General features: G+C 36.7%; 1 protein-coding gene and 1 pseudogene across 1 annotated transcript in view; one reads left to right on the top strand and one right to left on the bottom strand.

The window, feature by feature from the left end:
- The window catches only part of RSF1 (remodeling and spacing factor 1), a 165,817-nt gene that overhangs the window by 47,736 nt on the left and 96,656 nt on the right, over positions 1 to 21,425 (top strand). The gene's annotated exons all lie outside the window — the stretch shown is intronic.
- Positions 9,434 to 11,481, bottom strand: LOC116646520 (annotated as a pseudogene).

The following is a 21,425-nucleotide window of genomic DNA, read 5'->3' as shown; positions in this document are numbered from 1 at the left end:
GATTTATTTCTTATATCTAGAGTGGAATTGCTGGGTCATATGGTAATTCTGTGTTTAACTGTTTGAGGAACTGCCAGACTGTTTTCCAGAGCTGCACCATTTTACATTACCACTAAGGATTTATGAGGGTTCCAACTTTTCCACATCCTTCCTCACCAACACTTATGATTGATTGATTGATTGATTGATTTTAACCGTCTTAGTGAGTGTAAAGTGTTCTCATTGTGGTTTTGATTTGCATTTTCCTTATGACTAAATGATGGTGAGCATTCTTTTCATATGCTTGTTGGCTGTTGTATATCTTTGGGAAAACGTGGAAAAATACCTACTCCTGTCCTACATTGTTTAGTTGGTTGTTTGTCTTTTTGTTCTTGAGTTTAAAGAGCTCTTTATATATTGTGCATACTAGACCCTTACCAGGTATATGATTTTGCATACATTTTCTCCCATTTTGTGTGTTGTCTTTTTACTATCTATGTAATGTTCTTCATGCACAAAAGTTTTAATTTTGATGAAATCCAATATATTTTTTTCCTTTGTGGCTAGTGCTTTGGTGTCATAACTAAGAAACCATTGCTCAACCCAAGATCATGAAGATATAATCCTATAATCTATACTAACAGTTCTGTACGTTTGACTTTTATGTTTAGATCTATGGTCTCTTTTAAGTTAATTTTTGTGTATTTTAGAAGATAGGGGTTCAGCTAGATCCTTTTGCATGTGGATATCCAGTTGTTGCATTACCATTTGTTGAAAAGACCATTCTTTCCCATATTTGATTACCTTGACATCCTTGTAGAAGGTCAGTTGACCATTAATATAAGGGTTTATTTCTGAAGTCTTTGTTCCATTGTCTTTTTTTTTTTTAAGATTTTATTTATTTATTTGACAGAGCAAGCCAGAGTGTACAAGTTGGGGGGGGGGGGCGGAAAGGCAGAGGGAGAGGAAGAAGCAGGTTTCCCCATGCGGGATTTGATTCCAGGACCGTGGGATCATGACCTAAGTTGAAGGCTGGTGCTTAACTGACTGAGCCACCCAGGTGCCCCTCTATTGTCTTATTATATGTCATCATTTATGCCAGTACCATACTGTCTTGATTACTATAGCTTTGTGATAAATTTTGAAATTGTTCTTTTTCAATATTGTTTTGGCTATTCTGTTTCCCGTGCATTTTCTTAATGAGTTTAAGTATCAGCTTGTTTATTTCTGCAAAAATGCTAGCTATGATTTAGATAGGGTTAGGTATAATCTATAGATAAATTTGGGGAGTATTAGCTTCTTAACAAAAATAAATCTGATCCATGAGAATAGGATGTCTTTCAAAATATTTAGGTCTTTAATTCCTTTCAAAAACATTTTGTAGTTTACTGATTCCAGTATTACACTTAATTTGTTCAATTCCTTAGTATTTTCTTGGTTTTGATGCTGTTATAAATGTAATTGTTTTCTTAATTTCATTTTCATATCATTCATTGCTAATGTTAGAAATACAATTAATTTTTGTATCTTGCAACTTTGCCAGACTTGATTATTAGCTCAAATAGTTTTGTTGTGGATTTTTAATATCTTCTGTATATAAGATTATGTCATCTGCACATCGAGATAGTTTTACTTTCTCCTTTGCAATCTGGAGACCCTTTATTTTTCTTGCATAATTGCATTCATTAGAACTTCTGGTACACTGTTGTATAGAAATAATGAGAGCAGATGTCATGTTTCTGATCCTAGGGGGAAGCTTTTCAATATTTTAAGATTTAATATGATATTAGATACGTCACAGATGTTCTTTATCAGGTTGAGAAAAGTCTCTTCCTAGTATGTTGAGTATTTTTATCATGAAAGGTATTAGATTTTGTCAGATGTTTTTTCTGCATCTATTGAGATAACCTTGTGGTTTTTTCCTTTATTAACATGATGTATTAATTTAATTAATTTTCATATGTTGAAACAGTTGCAATCCTGTAATCAATCCCATTTGGTCATGGTTCATAAACCTTTTTATATGTTGCTAGATTTGGTTTGCTGATTTATTGTTGAGGATTTTTGTGTCTATATTCTTTTTTTTTTTTTTTAAAGATTTTATTTATTTATTTGAGAGAGAGAGAATGAGAGACAGAGAGCACGAGAGGGAAGAGGGCAGAGGGAGAAGCAGACCCCCTGCTGAGCAGGGAGCCCGATGTGGGACTCAATCCCGGGACTCCAGGATCATGACCTGAGCCGAAGGCAGTCGCTTAACCAACTGAGCCACCCAGGCGCCCTTTGTGTCTATATTCTTAAGGGATACTGATGTGGTGTTTTCTTGAGATGTCTATGACCTCATAGAATTAGTTGCGAATTATTTCCTCTTTTTTTTTTTGGTAAGTGTTCATGAAGTATTAATGTTAATTCTTTAAACATTTATTAGAATCTAGCAGTAAAACCATCTGGGTTTGGGCTTTTCTTTGTTGGAAGTTTTGTTTTTGTTTGTTTACTCGGTTTCTTCTATAAGTTCAGATTTGTATTTCTTCTTGAATCAATTTCAATAGCTTGTGTCTCTCTAGGAAATTGTTCATTTTATTTAGCTTATCTAGCTTATTGGCATTCAATTGTTCATAGTATTCATTTGTAATCTTATTTATGTATAGGTAGTAGTAATATCCCCTCTTTCCTTATTTTACTAACTTTGCATGTTCTTTTTTTTCTTGGTCAGCATAGCTATAGGTTTATCAATTTTGTTGATCTTTTAAAAACCACTTTATGGTTTTATTGAATTTCCCTATTGTTTTTCTATTTTATTCTTTTCTTTAATTTCCATTGGGTTTAGTTTGCTCTTTTCTGGTATTAAGGTGGAAGTTTAGGTTATTGATTTGAGATCTTCCTCTTCTTTTTAACATAGACATTTTCAGCTATTATATTCCATCTTTACTCCCTGCTTTAGCTTCATTCCATAAATTGGTATGTTACATTTAATTTTCTTTCATCTCAAACTGTTTTCCCGTTTCTCTAGTGATTTCTTCTTTGACCTATTATTTGGTTGTATGTTGTTTAATTTCCACATACATGTAAATTTTGCCAATTCCTTTTCCTGTTACTGGTTTCTAATTTCATTCCATTATGTAGAGCATACTTTGTGTGATTTTTGATCATTAATTTTGTTGACACTTGTTTTTATGGCCTCACTTAACGTGTGTGTGTGTGTATGTATATGTGTGTGTATGGATGTAGAAAAGGTCCTTCAATATTAAAAAATAATTTTTCTACTTAGGTATTTAGTGAGGTTTGCTAATTTCATACTTATATCTACTGTCTTTTCTGATTTTCCTTTTTTTCTGATTTTTAAGACTTTTGCTGCCTTATAAATAAAGTTTATGTACAACACACACACCTAAGTACAGATAGATATTTTTCCCTTATCCTTTTTGAATGCTAAAGTCTCTACTATTTTATTAAAGAACAATAAACTCTTCCTTAATTTTTTATTTCCCTTTAGCTTTCATCCATCCTCCCTTTTCCACTTTGTATTAGTTATGTATTGCTTTCATGACAAATGGCTTCAGAACCTAGCTGGTGAAAACAACGAATATCAAGTCTGCTGTTCTCTGAGCTGTGCCTAATGCTCAGAGCTAGATGTGTGCCTAACACATCGCAAACTGTGTTCTCCCTGATGTCCATTGGTTGAAGTTTTCTGGGTGAAGTCTGAAACTGTCCCTAGTACAAAGAGGACAAAGAAACATGAAAGAAAGAAGCAGAGTACTCCAGATTGATACTGTGGCTGGTTACCAATATGAAACAAGTTCTATGATTGTTTGGATTTGTATGTCTGCTCTTTGAGGCCTTCCTTGGATCACTTTCCAAATGAACTGTTTGATCTCATCTCAAGTCCTGCTTTTGTTGGAAATCAAAATTTGATAAAGCGCTTAACAAAATGGAATACCATAATATCCAATTAACATATTAAAATATGCTCAGCATTATTAGTTATCAAAATGATATCAATAAGTAAGCAACACACATAAGATACTCTCCTGAAGTGCCAGTTTCTGGTGAATAGGGGACATTACACTGCAGGGTACTCCAGGACCTCCTCTTTGTAAAGTCACTACTCTGAAGAGCAGAAGACTTAGCTTACTTTCTTAACACTCAGAAACAGACACAATGAGATCCCAAATGAAAGAACAGGACAAGGCATGGCCAGAGATATAAGCAAAACAGATATAAGTAACATGCCTAATAGAGAATTTAAAGCAATGATCACAAAGAGGCTCACTGGACTTGAGAAAAGAGTGGAAGACATGAGTGAGACCCTTAACATAGAGATAAGAAACAACATAGAAGAGATAAAGGGCTTAAAAAATGAAATCAGAAACACACTTGATGGAACACATAGCAGGATGGAAGAGAAGAGGAAGAAATTAGCGACCTAGAAGACAAAGTAATGGAAAGTAATCAAACTGAACAAAAGAGAGGAAAAAAAAGAATTACATAAAACAAGAATAGACTTCGGAAACTCAGTGACTCATCAAATATAATAACGTTCATATTATAGTAATCCCAGAAAAAGAAGAGAGAGAAAAGAGGCAGAAAATTTATTTGAAGAAATGATAGCTGAAAACTTCCCTAATTTGGGGAAGGAAACAGACATCCAGATCCAGGAGGCACAGAGAATTCCATCAAAATCAACAAAAGCAGACCCAAACCAAGACATACTGTAATTAAATTTGCCAAGTATAGGAGCGCCTGAGTAGCTCAGTCGTTAAGCATCAGCCTTCAGCTTGGGTCGTGATCCCAGGGTCCTGGGATCAAGCCCCGCATCAGGCTCCCTGCTCAGCAGAGAGCCTGCTTCTCCCTCTCCCACTCCCCCTGCTTGTGTTTCCTCTCTCACTGTGTGTCTCTCTCTGTCAAATAAATAAATAAAATCTTTATTAAAAAAAAAAAAGCAACAAAAAGCTCAAACAACCTAACCTTACACTTAAGAGAGCTATAAAAAAGAACAACAAATGAAACCTAAAACCAGTAGAAGGAAGGAAATAATAAAGATTAGAGCAGAAATAAATGATAAACTAAAACAAAAACCAAAAGAACAGATTGATGAAACCAGGAGATGGTTCTTTGAAAAAAAATCTATGATTGATAAACCTCTAGCCAGATTTATCAAGAAATAAAAGAGAAAGGACTCAAAATCATAAAGGAGAGAGGAGAAATAACAGTCAACACCGCAAATTTACAAACAATTATAAAAGAATATTATGAAAAAACTCTATGCCAACAAATTGAACAACCTAGGAGAAATGGCTAAGTTCCTAGAAACATACAAACTACCCAAACTGAAATAGGAAGAAAAAGAAGATTTGAACAGACCAGTTATCAGCAATGAAAAAAAGAAGAAGAAGATAGCAGGAGGGGAAGAATGAAGGGGGGGAAATTGGAGGGGGAGACAAACCATGAGAGACTATGGACTCTGAAAAACAAACTGAGGGTTCTAGAGGGGAGGGGGTGGAGGAGGGGTTAGCCTGGTGATGGGTATTAAAGAGGGCACGTTCTGCATGGAGCACTGGGTGTTATATGCAAACAATGAATCATGGAATACTACATCAAAAACTAAGGATGTAATGTATGGTGATTAACATAACATAATAAAAAAAACAAGAAAAAAAAGAAATGGAATTAGTAATCCAAAACCTCCCAACAAACAAAAGTCCAGGACCAGATGGCTTCACAGGCGAATTCTACCAAACATTTCAGGAAGAGTTAATACTTATTCTTCTCAAACTATTCCAAAAAATAGAAAAGGAAGGAAAACTTCCAAATTCATTCTATGAGGCCAGCATTATCCTGATACCAAAACCAGATAAAGACACCACTACAAAAGAGAACTACCGGCCAATATCCCTGATGAACATAGATGCAAAAATCCTCAATAAAATACTAGCAAACCGAATCCAACAATACATTTAAAAAAACCATTCACCATGATCTAGTGGGATTTATTCCTGGGTTGCAAGGGTGGTTCAGTATTTGCAAATCAATCAACATGATACATTACATCAATAAGAGAAAGGATAAAAACCATATTATCATTTCAATAGACACAGAAAAAGCATTTGAGAAATACAATATCTATTCATTATAAAAACCCTCAACAGAATTTTAGAGGGAACATACCTCAACATAATAAAGGCCATATATGAAAAACCCACAGCTAACATCATCCTCAGTGGGGAAGAACTGAGAGCTTTTCCCCTAAGGTCAGGAACAAGGCAAGGATTTCCCCTCTCACCACTTTTATTCAACATACTACTGGAAGTCCTAGCCACAGCAATCAGACAACAAAAAGAAATAAAAGGCATCCAGATTGGTTAAGGAAGAAGTCAAACTTTCATTATTTGCAGATGACATGATACTATATCTAGAAAACCTGAAAACCTACACCAAGAAACTGCTAGAACTGATAAACGAATTCCATACATTTTCAGGATACAAAATCAATGTACAGAAAAATCTGTTGTGATTCTATACACCAATAATGAAGCAGTAGAAAGAGAAATTAAAAAACAATCCCATTTACAATTGCACCAAAAACAATAACACACCTAGGAATAAACCTAACCAAAGAGGTAAAAGACCTTTACTCTGAAAACTATAAAACACTGATGAAAGAGATTGAAGATGACACAAAGAAATGGAAAGACATCCCATGCTCATGGATTAGAAGGACAGATACTGTTAAAATGTCTATAAACTACCCAAAGCAATCTACACCTTTAATGTAATCCATACCAAAATACCAACAGCATTTTTCACAGAACTAGAATAAACAGGTCTGAAATGTGTATGAAACCACAAAAGATCCTGACTAACCAAAGCAATCTTGAAAAAGAAAAGCAAAGCTGGAGGCATCTCAATTCCTGATTTCAAGTTATATTACAAAGCGGTAGTAATCAAAACAGTATGGTACTAGCACTGAAATAGACACATAGATCAATGAAACAGAATAGAAAACCCAGAAATGAACCCATAACTATATGGTTAGTTAATCTTTGACAAAGTAGGAAAGAATGTGCAGTGGGAAAAAGACAGTCTCTTCAACAAATGGTGTTGGGAAAACTGGACAGAAATTGGATCACTTTCTTACACCAGACACATAAATTAAAAATGGATTAAATAACTAACTGTGAGACCTGAAACCATAGTAACCTCTTTGACATGGGCCATAGCAACTTTTTTTCTAGATACGTCTCCTGAGGCAAGGGAAACAAGGAAAAATAAACTGTTGGGACTTAATAAAATAAAAGCTTCCAAACAGCAAAGGACATAGTGGATAAAACTGAAAGACAACCTGTGGAATGGGCGATGATGTTTGCAAATGACGTATCTAATAAAGGGTTAGTATCCAAAATATATAAGGAACTTACAAAAACTGAACATGCAAAAATAAATAACCCAATTAAAAATGGGCAATAGACATGAACAGACATTTCTCCAAAGAAGAAATACAGATGACCAACAGACACATGAAAGGATGTTAATCATCACTTATCATCAGGGAAATGCAAACCAAAATTTCAATGAAATAACACCTCACACCTGTCAGAATGGCTAAAATCAACAACACAAGAAACAACAGGCATTGGTGAGGATGTGAAGAAAAAAGAACTCTCTTGCACTGTTGGTGGGAAGCAAACTGGTGCAGCCACTGTCGAAAAGGTTCCTTACAAAGTTAAAAATAAAACTACTGTATGATCCAGCAACCGTTCTCCTGGGTATTTACCCAAAGAATCCAAAAACACTAATTAAAAGGGATACATGCACCCCTGTGTTTATAGCAGCTTTATTTACAATAGCCAAGATACAGAAGCAGCCCAAGTGCCCACTGATAGATAAATGGATAAAAAGGTGGTGTGTGTGTGTGCGTGTGCATGCGTGTGCACAATGGAATATTATTTAGCCATAAAAAAAGAATGAAATCTTGCCATTTGCAACAACATGGATGGAGCTAGAACTTATAATGCTAAGTGAAATAAGTCAGTCAGGTCATGATTGCAGGGTTCTGGGATTGAGCTCCATATGGGGCTCCTTGCTCAGTGGGGAGCCTGCTTCTCCCTTGCCTGCTGCTCCTCCTGCTTGTGTGTATTCACGCTCTCTCTCTGATAAATAAATAAATAAATAAATAAATAAATAAATAAATAAAATGAAAAAACAAAACATGAACATCAAACATTTATTCCCTTGCAATTTCTGTGTGTTAGGAATTTGAATGGGACCTACCGGGATACCTCTGGCTCAGAGTTTCTCATTAGGCTGCAGTCAAGCTGGTAGCCTGGCATGCAGTCTCATGTGAAGGCAGAACTGGAGGAGAATCCCTTCTGATTTCAATAACATGGCTATTGACAGTATTCAGTTTCTTGTCATGGTTTGTCCACAGGGCACCTCAGAGCATTGGCAGTTACATAGGGCATTGCTTCTCCATGGGACTGCTTACCACATTGCACCAGAGCCATGAGAGGTGAGAGGTGAGGGCCGAAGACAAAAGTCATGATCTTTTTGTAACCAAATCTTAGCCCCAACGTACTATCACTTTTGCCATATTCTCTTTGTTAGCATAAAGTTACTGGATTTGGCTCATAACCAAAGCTGGGGGTGGAGGGCAATGATGGGAAGTAAATCCATAAAAGGTGATACTTTTTATTCCACATCTTTTTAATTTCTCCGATCTTTCCTCGTGACACTCTTTTCTTTTAGCTGCTTTCCTACAGTAGTTTCCTGATTTTCCTTTTTACCCCTATTAGTCTCCTTTCCCAGATCTTTCTGTCTAAGCTCTTGAAAGTTTTTATACTATAGAGGTCTGTTCTAGACCTTCCTCTAGTATCATTTTATATATTCTCATTGGGTATTCTTGTCTATTCCCATGACTTTAAAACCCCATGTTTTAATGACTTATATTTTCATCCTGAATCTTAGTTCAAAGGCTAAGTATACTCAACTACATATTGAACATCTGCTTTGAAAAAAATGCTAATGAATCAACATTAGGTAGAGACTAAACTGCTGTAAGAAAGAGACTCCAAAATATAATTGGTTAAATAGGCAATAAATTTATTTGTCTCTATTAAACAATCTGACTTTACTACCCCTGGAACAACTGTGTTTAATGAGGTTATTCAGAGATCCAGATTCTTCACATTTTATTGTCCCACCATAGGGTATTTTACTTTTCTTTGTTATAGAATGTGCTTCAAGCTGCAGGAAGGGGAAAGAAAGTATAGGGCAAACAATTTTCTTTTTTAAAGATTTTATTTATTTATTTGACAGAGAGAGAGATAGCGAGAGAGGGAACACAAGCAGGGGGAGTGGGAGAGGGAGAAGCAGGCTTCCCGCCTAGCAGGGAGCCCGATGTGGGGCTCCATCCCAGGACCCTGGGATCATGACCTGAGCCGAAGGCAGACGCTTAATGACTGAGCCACCCAGGCGCCCCCAAACAATTTTCTTTTAAGAAGTGAGGCAGAATTTGCATACTTCACTTCTGTTGTTCTTTTAGGAAGAGCACAGTCACATAATCATACCTATTTGTAAAGTAGGTTAGAGAATATCAACCCTTCCTTAGCGTCATAAACTCTGGAAAATGGGTCAGAGGGAGCAGATTTGTTTGGGGCAACTAAACAAGATATTGTTTTCCTCCCTTTGGGAAGAGTATATATATCCCCCTGCTAGTGAATTCAGGCATGGACATGTGACTTGTTTTTATTCCCATGAAATGCAAGGAAAAGTGATAATGTTACACTTTTGAGCAGAAGCTTCTTTCCCCCAACCCCCCAGCAGAAGCTTTAAGAGCAGTAGATATTCTGCATGTTCTCTATTCCCTTTGCTATGATGATTTGTATGCGGAATTTTTTTTTAAGTCATTGCTGCCCATTTTGGGGTGAAAATGATAGGTTACAAAGCCACTGCTAACCTGTCATCAACATATAGTGTAGGCCAGAAATAAACTTTTGTTGCTGTAACTGAGGGATCAGCACAGTATTTCTTAAAGGGTCAGATTCTAGATATTTTCGACTTTTGTTCTTTATAGTCTCCATCAAAGCTACAGACAATTCCTAAATGAATGGATATGGCTGTATTGTAATAAAACTTCATTTACAAAAACAAGCATTCAGTCTGTGGGCCATAGTTTGCCAACCACTGTTGTGAACGGTTGAGATTTATGGTTATTTTTACTGCAGGATAACCTAGACTACCCTGACTAAAACCTTTGGTTAAATAGCACCAACACCCCCATCTGCTTACCCAAACCAGAAATCTAAGTATCATCCTTGACTCCTCATTTTCCAAACTAAATCCTGACTTCTTACTTTCAGAGCTCTTGATTTAACAGATGAAGATATATTTTTTTCAAGGTTTAACTAGACTATATTGTTACAAGGGGGCCCTTACTGAGCAGGGCCAATATATTTGGTCCCAGGATGTCACAGAGGAGAAATGGAGAGGTCATGATTGCAGAAGAGGTCACTGTAATTGAAAGACATGATCCAGGGAAGGCCGGCCAGGAGTGTAGCAGACATGATCAGGACAGGCCAGGGATGGTCAGATCACAGGGTGAGGGACAGCACAGCCCCTTTTACTCCTGCTTCTTGTAGGTCTCCAGATGTGACAGGACCCAGCCTGATGACAAGAAGAAAGGAAGCAGGAGGTGAGCCCAGTGGTGACATCCATGGCCCCCAGCTGCTCCCGTGGTGGTTTGGAATCCATCTGGGCCCACAGCACCAGGAGCTGCCGGTTTAGGCCTGTTAGGCCTCTCAGCAGCAGGGGCGTCAGCACAGACATGACTTCAGACAGTGGCCAGCAGGAGCCCAAGTCAGGAAGTCAGAATGGCAACGGATGAAGATACTAAGACCCAAAGAGAAATACTTATTCTTAGCAATGTATTCAAGTTAGTAATAGAAAACCAGAACTTGGGTAGATTTGGTGTTAAATTTGTAATATAGTTGATCCTTAAAATGTGGGTTTGTACACCTGTCCACTTACATGCAGAATTTTTAAAATAAATACAATATAGTACTGTAAGTGTATCTTCACTTCCTTATGATTTTTGTAACATTTTCTTATCTCTAAATATAAATATGTGTTAATCGACTTTCCATGTTTTAGGTAAAGCTTCTGGTCAGTAGTGGGCTATTAGTATTTAAGATTTGGGGGAGTCAAAAGTTATATGCAGATTTTTAAATGTGCACAGGATTGGAATGTCTAATGCCTGCATTGTTCAGGGGTCAAACTGTAGTTTTTTGTAACCTAGGGTTTTATTGTTCCTTGGCTTGGTAGATGGTACCATTGTCTTTTCAGTCATTTAAACAAACCTGATGGTCATTCTGGGTGGGTTTTTTTTGTTTGTTTGTTTTTGTCCTTCACGTTTAGAATATTACCAAGTCCTGATTGATTTAGCCTTTTTTTAAAAAAAAAATTTTTTTTTAAAGATTTTATTTATTTATTTGACAGAGAGAGTGAGAGAGTACAAGCAGGGGGAGCAGTAGAGGGAGAGGGAGAAGCAGGCTTCCCGCTGAACAGGGAGCCTGACGCGGGGGCTCGATCCCAGGAACCTGAGATCATGACCTGAGCCGAAGGCAGACGCTTACCCATCTGAGCCACCCAGGCGCCCCTAATTTTTTTTTTTTTATTTAAATTCAATTAATTAACAATGTGTTTGTTTCAGGGGTACAGGTCTCTGATTCATCAGTCTTATATAATACCCAGTGCTCATTACAACACATGTCCTCTCCAATGCCCATCACCTGGTTACCCCATCCTGATTTAGTCTTCTTGATCTTTTTCAGTTCAGTCTATGCAACCCTTGCTGTCTCTGCCCTAGTTGATGCCATTTTCTCTTACTTGGATTATTATAGGAAACTCCAGGCTGGTTTCCCTGTGTCTAGTCCACTTATCACAATTACAGTGATAAAGTGAAAATCAGAGTGATCTTTCTCCTTTGCTTTAATTCCTTAATGTAGGAGTCCTTGTTGTCTTCTGAATAGAAAATAATTTCTTAACATAGCAATAGAGTTCTTGATGTGATGGCCCCACTTTCTCCTCTGGGTTCTTTTTTTGCTGTTCTCTATATTGATCTCATCAGTATGTACTATATTTTGCCTTACAGAACTATTTTTGGTTTCCAGAATGGTCATGCTATTTCTGGCTCTTTGGTCCTTTGTATGACTATTTAAAGTAGGCTTTGCCCTTGAGTGTTCTACCACTCTCTTAATATATCACCTTGCTTTATTTCCTTCCTGGTAGTTAATTACTCTCTAAAATCATCAGTTTTACTTTTTTAAGTCTTTCTCCAGTAGAATTAAAACTCTGTGAGGGCAAGAATTTTATCATTTTCTATTAAATTTTTAATATCTAAACTAGTGCCTCGCACTTAACTGTTGCTTAGTAAGTATTTGTTAAGTCAGTAAATGGATGAATGAGTGAACATTTACCTTACAGAAAGCCCTGTGTATGTATGAGTCTTAACTCAGTGTTTCCTTAGTATTTTGTAGTTATCCTCCATATGTCATTTCTTTGTGGGCCATATAGTACCTGGCTAAAGTATGTGAAATAGTATACACTGTTTGTTTTGTAATTGTCCATTTATCTTCTTGCATGTACCCCCCCTGCTTCCATTCCATTCACCCCTGCACTAAGATTCACATTCTGTGAGGTTCAAGAGGTATGCATGTTTTTCAGTGTTTTGCCATCTAATACTAATGGTAGGTGCCAAACATGTTCAAAAATGCATTTTTATCAGATATCAGTTTTCAGTGCCTATTATTTTAGATTCTTCTAAGAGTAATTTCATATATACTTTAAGTTTTCTTTGATGCCAGCAGAATTTAAAAATATTTATTCTGAAGAATCCCATTGATCCTAATTTAGGTGGTTCAAAGGTCTAGGTTAGAAAGGCTAAGGTTGACTGATACTACACTGCTTAAAATTATGTTTCATATGCCTACTTGGACTGAGTTATAGTTACTTGAGAATCAGACATGGCTCTGGGATTTCCTCAATTTGGAGGACCTTGTGGTATTTCTAAGGAAATGAGGTTGGGAAAAAAGTTTCCCACAACATCTTTTTATTTTTAATATTTAAAAAAATGTAAAGTGCATAGATAAAAAACAAGAATATTATAATGTCCATATCCCTACCACTCAGAATTAATGCTTTTGTGGTTCATTATTTCCTTTCGTATATTTGCTAACTTAATTTGGGTAGAACTTTTCATGAAATTTAAAATCTGTCCCCATTTTATCATTATTTTCTAGCAAATATGCCAGATTTCAATTATAATAGTGAACATATATAATCTTTTAATTTGTAAAACACTTTTTCATGTTGCCTAAAATAAAAGCCAATTAGTTTTACTTCGCAACCCTATGCAATTAGCTTTTATAGACCGTATGACAAACATCAGTGTCTTACTGATCATCAATTACACTAATTTGTTTTAACCATTGATTTGTTGACTTGGATTTTTATCATAGTTGCTATGATTTGACATTTAAAGATTTTATTTATTCTAGAGAGAGAGCAGGCACACGTGTACGAATGAGCTGGGGGCAGGAGCAGGGCGGAGGGAGAGGAAGAGGGAGAGAATCTTCAGCAGACCCCGCATAGAGCCCAGTGCGGGCTCCATCCCGTGACCCTGAGGTCATGACCTGAGCCTTATCCAAGAGTTGGCTGCTAAACTGACTGAGCCCCCCAAGCACCCCATGATTTGACATTTAAAATTTAGTTTCAGTATACAAATAAGTTCTGCTTTGTGATTATGGAACAAATATACAGATGCTTTTAATCTTAGTTTGCTTTGAGAATTATGTGTTAAATGCACATAAAACATTAATTAGATTGTGGTTATTTGCAGTATAAGAAATTTCTTTAGCACAGCGGTTTTCAAATTGTTTTTCATGAAGCCCTAAGGTTTCCCCAGAAATGCTTCTGAAACCCCCACGTATTATTAGTCTGCTGGGACTACCATAACAAAATACCACAGCCTATGTGGCTTAAACAACAGAAATATATTTTCTCACAGTTCTTCAGGCTAGAATTCCAAGATCAAGGTGTTGGCAAATTTGGTGAGTGCTCTCTTTCTACTTTTATGCTAGTCCTTGTCATCACTGTGCCCTCACCTGGCATTTCCTCTGTGTGTTCACTGCAGGGAAGGGGCTTGGGGTCTCTGGTCTCAAAGACACCAGTCTTATAGAGCCCCACTCCTATAACCTTGTTTAACGTTAATTATCTCCTTAAAGGCCTTATCTCCAAATACAGACACATTGGGGGTTAGGGCTTCAACATACGAATTTTGAAGGGACACAGTTCATTTTATAACATCTTATGAAATATCTTCTTGGAAGTGGTTGTGCTGCTCAATAAAAATGGAAGGGGAGTTGAAAACAACTGCTCTCATAAATTACATAGTTCCTTCAACATAAGAATTGATTAAAATTGCGTTCACATGTAACTTTCCAGGAGCACATTTGTTTTGTGAAATGAGAATCATCCTTACAATCTATCTTTCCTGGGGTTCCAGATCTTTCTTAATTTGTTAGTAATATTGTTTTGTAGAACCTTAAATGATGTGCGCATGTTAGGTATTACCATTTGCATAAGGATTTGCTGGGGTCATTAAAGCTTTGATTATATTATAGTATGTTTTTGTAAATTATTGTGGACTCTAATTGTAGTAACTTCTTGATTGAGGCTAAAAAGTGTTGGATTAAGAATCAAGGGTTCTAGGAGCACCTGGGTGGCACTGTTGATTTGGCATCTGACTCTTGGTTTCAGCTCAGGTTGTGATCTCGGGGTCCTGGGATCGAGCCTGGCATGGGGCACCGTGCTCAGTGTGGAGTCTGCTTGGGCTTCTCTTCTCCCTCTACCCACCCCCTCGCCCCCATGCACACACACTCTCTCTCTCCCTCTTTAAAATAAATAGATAATCGGAGGCGCCTGGGTGGCTCAGATGGTTAAGCGTCTGCCTTCGGCTCAGGTCATGATCTCAGGGTCCTGGGATCGAGCCCCACATCGGGCTCCCTGCTTGGCGGGGAGCCTGCTTCTCCCTCTCCCTCTACTGTTCCCCCTGCTTGTGCTCTCTCGCTCTGTCAAATAAATAAATAAAAAATCTTTAAAAAAAAAGAAAAAAATAAAATAAAATAAATAGATAAAATCTTTTTTTAAAAAAAAGAGTTCTAGCTTTGCTGTTAAATTTTTGATCCTGGATAAATTAATTTAGTATTTCTGTGACTAATTTCCAATTAGAACATAAAATAATATTGGGGTCAGGAGTTCGAGCACCATGTGGATTGTCGATATTACCTAAATTAAAAAAAAAAAACAAAAACAAGCAAACAAACATGAAAGAATATTGAGAAAGAAGAAAGCCTCAAGTCTCAGTTTTGGGGATTATCAGGTAGTAATGATAGTTGTGAAAGCACTTCGAAAAGCAAAATTTATGGAAATGCAAATTGTCAGTTTCACCAGTAATTTGCTTGCATTTCTCAAGTAAATAAACAATTTATTTTATTTTGGAATGTATGTTTAAACTCCCTTAGCAGGAAAAACAACCGTATTTACTCATGTCATTACCTAGGTTTTGTTATTTGGTTGGCTCCAAAATAAAAATGTTAGAAGGAAACACTGTGCTGTAATTTCCCCCTTACCGTTCCAGTTCAAGGGATAACTTAGATTTTAACATAATCTGAAATTCCACACCATCATGGTTGTTGTCATGATTCCAACATCTACTTCCATACTGTTCTTCAAAATCCAAACTTAGAGAATATCCATTTGAAAACTTTTGACTAACATTTTATTTGAAAATAGTAATACTGAGCCAAAAATATAAGTTCGTTTTATTATAGTCAGGCTTCCCCATAATTGCCCACATATGCCATATTCACTTTTTTACTTCCCACTGATTCTTCCCCGGCGGGTTTCTGTGCTACCAAAAACACCTTGTCAAAAGAAGGCTTGCCATGTTGTAAAATCCAGTGGACATTCTTCAGTTCTTTTTTACCAAACCTATTTTTATCATTCTTTCACAGAGTTGAATGTTTTTATTTTTTATTTTTTATTTTTTTTTTTTTAAAGATTTTATTTATTTATTTGAGAGAGAGAGAATGAGAGACAGAGAGCATGAGAGGGAGGAGGGTCAGAGGGAGAAGCAGACTCCCTGCCGAGCAGGGAGCCTGATGCGGGACTCGATCCCGGGACTCCAGGATCATGACCTGAGCCGAAGGCAGTCGCTTAACCAACTGAGCCACCCAGGCGTCCCGAGTTGAATGTTTTTAAATCTCTCTCAGGTGTGCTTGGTTTCTTTCTGTCTCCAGTTGTGCTTTCTTACTTTCTTTTGCTGGCTCTCTTCTCTGACCCCTGAAACACTGCCCAGTAGCAGATGGAGCAGAATAATCTAATAGAAAAGCTGGAAGAGGCCTTAAAATAATTCATGTAAACACAGAATATAATCATAAATGTAGTTAGCTAAGAACCCACAGCTGCTAATGCTAGCCCATTTTCATCTGTCTATTCAGTAAAGATTTTTTGATGGCCTACTCCATAAGGGACTTAGTAGGGCACAAAGGGGATGTATAAGACATGATGTTCTTGAGTCTGGAGTTCAGTAAAGGCAGAAAAGCAAAGTAGGTACACAGATAAATATAATGGCAGGCAGAATGTAAATGCTTTAAGTGCAGTGTGCTATCTAGAATAAAGTAGTTTTGGGGTATGCAAATATATTTAAAATTTTCTCATCTTTTCAGTATTTGTGGTAAAGATTATGACTGGTAAAAAATAGAAAAGCACTGATCTCTTCCCTTCCTTCTGACCAGTAATGCTTAGGAAAATAATGTGAAAGATACAAGTAGCCAAAAGTCATAAGGTAGGAAATGTTCAGCATGAAAGCATACTTAGAGAAATAGTCCACTCAGTAATTTTGATGGAAGGCAATTAGAACAGCAGATACAGGTTGTATAGTAGGCAAAAGTTTGACCCTTGTGCCTTTACTCTTGGTGTTATATTGAATATGAGTATGTTACATGGCAAGAGGGGCTTTATGGAAGTAATTAAATTTATTAATCAGTTGACCTTAAATTAGGGTGATTATCCTGGATTATCCAAATGGGCCCAGTGTAAATTACACGAGCCTTTAAGAGGAGAAGAGGCAGGTAGAAGGCAGAAATACTCAAAGCATGAGAAGGACTCAGCACATTTACCCTTCTTGAAGAATGTAGAGGGTTGCATGGAAAGCATGAGAAGGAAATGAAATTTGCCAGTGATCTGAATGAGTTTGGAAATGGGTTTTTGCTCAGAGCTACCAAAAAGGAGCTTGATATCAGTTTTATGAGACCATAAACGGAGGATCCAGGTCAAAGCAGGCTGTACAGGACTTCTGACACGCAGAAATTGGGAGATAATAAATGGGGGCTTTTTTTTTAAGATGCTAAATTTGTGTTTTATTATGTAGCAGTAGAAAACCAATACAGATGGATTATATTAATGAGGGATTTATAATCTGATGAGAAAACTCAACAAGGATTAGAAGTTTCCAAAAATTGCTTACAGAAGTATTTTGCCTCTTTCAAATTTTTATAAAAATGCTCTTTTCTGTACAACCCATAAATAGAATCATGAAATTCTCATATTAGTACACTTAGTTATTTACTTTAAACCTAACTTGATGCTAAACATTAAACAAATTTACTAAATTTGATACTAAATCAGAAAAGTTAGCTGGAAAGAGAATTTTGGTGTTAGAAAATCTGGGCTCCATTGTTTGTTAGTACTGTTGATCTCAGGAAACTATCTCACTTGTCTGAACAAAGATTGATTCATCTGTAAAACTGGGAAAATGCGATCTTATAGAACTGAGAAACTACCATTTATCTTGCAGGATTGTGAGAATTTAATGAAATTATGTATGAAATGCACTCCTCATAGTGTCTGATATATTGGCTTCAAGAATAAAAGTATTATTGCAGATAATAAAGTATCTAAGATAATGTTGAAGCTTACATTTGTCACCTACTTTTTAAGGTCTATAAAAGATACTATTATGGTAATTTAGTTAATTGAAGCTACCATACCACAAAAACTGTAGAAGTATTTACTGGGATGGTGGGTTATTAATTAAATTCTGAAGGTAAAAATAGATGACTTTATGTGAAACAGGAAGACAAATCAAGATGTGCTCAGCATGGAGGCATCTTTTCCCTAATGATTGTAGGGAATCAAAGCTGTGTTCTGTTGGTTGGCTACTTTACATTGTTATTCTCCTAATTACTTCAAGGAGAGGAGAAAGCACCTTTGTGTGTATGTGAATTCTCACCCAACCCTTACAGAGTAGATCCATATATTGCTATTCCCATTTTGCAGATGAGGAAATTGTATTTGCCTCTATAAAAATTTCTTTCCCTCACCAGAATTCATGAGAACTAGACCCTACATGCCTTATACACTGTTATGTACATCAAAAAGTCCTCAAATTATGTCCTGCGGCCTATTTTTGCATATCTATCTATCTGAGAGAGAAAGTGAGCAGGGAGAGGGACAGAGAGGGAGAGGATCTCAAGCAGACTCCATGGTGAGCCTGGAACACAGGGCTTGATCTCACAACCCTGAGTGACCTGAGCTGAAACCAAGATTTGGATGCTCAACCAACTGAGCCACCTAGGCACCCCTGCCTGTTTGTGTAAGACTCATGAGCCAATAATGCTTTTTCACAAAGAACATTTATAATCAGTTTATTGAAAGAGAATACTTTGAATTCCAGTTAAGCACAGTTATCCACCTCCCCGGAAATAATTCCATCCTTCTTATTAATACATCTGTATTACAAAAAAGTTGAACTCAATTATTATTATATATTATGCATAGTATATAACATGAGATATGACATAGTATATCATATTTAATATAATTGCTATTATATTTTAAATTTTATCAGGAAAAATTGTAGAAGTGCTTTCTCTATTAATACATAAGTACCTTTGTAAATATACTTGATTTAGGCTCTTGGCCCACAAAGCCTAAATATTTTATCTGGCTATTTTCAGAAAAAGTTTGCTGACCCTTGATATACATCATGCCTACCACAGTGCTTGGCACATAGGGGTTTAATAATTATTTTTTGAAAGAATAAATGAATTGAGGTTAAATAACTTTGCAGAGGACACAAAGCCAAGTTACCCAACCTGGTCTTTCTGATTTTATATCCTGAAAAACAGTAAAGTTCTGTTTATGGCAATGAGAAATAAATCCTTAAGTTATTTTAGAAAGGAACATTATAATTATTTTCTTATCTGAATCACCAGGAGTGGACATTTTATATGATACCAGACATGGTATGGATGTTGGGTATAATTGGTAAATATTTGACAATAACTTTATTTATATTTATATAAAGTTATTAGTTGTAGTATAGCTTTTCTTTTAAAGAAAAAAGATTTTATTTATTTGAGAGAGAGAGAGAGCACGCGTGCGAGCTTGAACAAAGAGGGAGAGGGAGAAGCAGACTCCCCCCGCTGAGCAGAGAGCCTGATGGCGGGCTTGATCCCAGGACCTTGAGATCATGACCTGAGCCAAAGGCAGATGCTTAACCCACTGAGCCACTCAGGTACCCCTAGTATAGTTTTTCTAACAATAGAATTTGAAGATCTAAGTACAAGTTTTACCGTGGCCAAAAGCTGTATTAGGGATTTTCTTCTTAGGCATTCTTCTGTCTGCATTATTAAGAGTACTGTTGATAATCCAGAGAAGTTGGCAAACTACAGCTCACTGCCTGTTTTTGTAAATAAAGTTGTATTGGAACACAGCCACATCTGTTTGTTTACATATGATCTATGACTGCTGTCATGCTACAGTGCCAAATTGAGTAGTTTGTTTAATAGAGACTGTATGCAAAGCCTAAAATATTTACCATCAGCCCTTGCAGAAAAAATTGAATATCTAATCTGGAAGGCACATCAACCATCTGTATCTCTATTTCTCTTAGATCTATCCTTTATGAAATTAAAATACCAGAAAGTCACATGGTGGTTAGCAGTTGGGTAGATAAGAACGACACGAATGAGCAAGAAACACATCTGTACCTGCTGCAGAACTACTTTGTTTTTTATGATCTCTTATATTAGTTGTTGGCTGGTTCATAAGCAGATAAGAACTCTGTGCACCTTCTTGACTGTCATTTACCTAGCTCCAAGCATACTGAGTGACTGAACAAATATATTTGTGTGATGTCTCATCAGTAAGTTTCCTTGACAGTTTATTACTAGAAAAAGTTTTATAAACTGACTTCCCTGAGCTCTAGCTCAGGCTTTATACAAAATTACAAACATCTCCATTTATATCCAACTTACTGGCTATTGAACTGGTGTCACCTAAACAAATCAAACTCAGCATATCAAAAGTCAGATTCACTCTCTTCCTCCTCACACCTCTTGTACATACTGAATCCATGATATGTTCATGTTACCAACATTCTGAGTCCAAGCCATGATTTGGGCATCGGCCCAAAGCCCTTCTTGTCCACCCACACCCATACAATAGCCTGGTTCTGTTGGCTTTTCTTCCTGTTTATTTCTCAGATTTGTCTTCTGTTCATCCTTATTGCCATGGCCTAATTCAGGTAGGCCTTTATCATTTCTTGCCTGAAACGTCATCTTTTACTAATTAGCCTCCTGGCTTTTATTTAGTCTTGTACCTTTTCACTGCCTTCTCACTGCTACAAGAATGACCTTTTAAACACAAAGATTTAAAAGTGACGGTTATATCGCTTTCAGAATGATTTAGTGGTTCCCATTCACTCAGAAATCTGAACTCTTGTCGTAGTATTCAGCGCTCTTAATGGTTTAGCCACTTCTCTTCAGCCATATCTAATGTCATTCTCTCCTGTGCACTCTATTATTTGGCTCCTGTTCTATACCATTCACAGAACCTTCTGTCTTTTTCATTCCTCAGAGTTTTTGCATATATTGTATCTTCTGCCTGGAATGCCTTCCTACTAACTTGTTTTCCAGGCACACTTAATTTATCCTTTCTATCTCAGCTCAAGTACTACTTTCTCCTTAAGATCTTCTCCTAGGAAGATTTTCTTTCATAGATTTATATGTAACTCCATTATAGAAACGATCATATGTCCTTTTTTTTTTTTTTAAGATTTTATTTTATTTATTTATTTTTAAAGATCTTTTTTATTTGACAGACAGCGAGAAAGGGAACACAAGCAGGGGATGTGGGAGAGGGAGAAACAGGCTTCCCGCCGAACAGGGAGCCGGATGTGGGGCTGGATCCCAGGACCCTGGGATCATGACCTGAGCCGAAGGCAGATGCTTAATGACTGAGCCACCCAGGCGCCCCTAGATTTTATTTATTTATTTTAGAGAGAGAGTGAGAGAGAACACAAGTAGGGGAGGAACAGAGGGAGAGGGACA

Source organism: Phoca vitulina, unplaced genomic scaffold (assembly GCF_004348235.1).
Source record: "Phoca vitulina isolate PV1807 unplaced genomic scaffold, GSC_HSeal_1.0 scaffold36, whole genome shotgun sequence".
In the NCBI taxonomy this organism is placed as follows: domain Eukaryota; kingdom Metazoa; phylum Chordata; class Mammalia; order Carnivora; family Phocidae; genus Phoca; species Phoca vitulina.
The sequence above is the reverse complement of the archived record's forward strand: the minus strand, read 5'-3'. Positions and strand labels throughout refer to the sequence as shown.